Here is a 649-nt window from a genome sequence, read left to right on the forward strand (position 1 = left end):
GAGATGGTTTAAATGTTAAAGATTTCCTAGGAAACTATTTTCTAAAATTCTTCTGTTGGGTTGATTGGAGATGCCCTGAAGTTCAGAAGAATTCCAGGGAACTCAGGATGCAATTTTCTCAATAAAGCAAATTATTTTATTGACTTTCTCTCCCATTCATTCACTAATATAATACAAGGACGGACTAAGGAAAATGTCTTTGCTTTGCTTTTCAATCTGGTAGATTCCTGAGGAGAAGCCCTCAGTACTTTCTCTCACATCAGATTCCAGAAAATTTTAACCAGTATTAAACAAAAAGAAGTGCATCTTTGGCTCAAGGATATGCTCTTCCATCTAATGGAACTAAATTGAGTACACAGCCCAATGCAACTTGGCCACAAATTTACTGCTGACTAGGATTCACATTCTCTTATGGTAATGAGACTATGGGACTATTCCTTCCTCCATACACTTGCTCTCTCCCCTTTCACCTAGCATTTGCTGTGTCCCTACTACATTAGGGATGAAGATGAAGATTGAAGAATACAGTCTGAGTTATGGACTACATCTCAATGTAAAGAAAACAAAAATCCTCACAACTGGACCTATAAGCAGCATCACGATAAATGGAGAAAAGATTGAAGTTGTCAAAGACTTCACATTGCTTGGT

This window comes from Orycteropus afer, unplaced genomic scaffold (assembly GCF_000298275.1).
Source record: "Orycteropus afer afer isolate SDZICR_OR568_19922 unplaced genomic scaffold, OryAfe1.0 scaffold00014, whole genome shotgun sequence".
NCBI lineage: Eukaryota > Metazoa > Chordata > Mammalia > Tubulidentata > Orycteropodidae > Orycteropus > Orycteropus afer.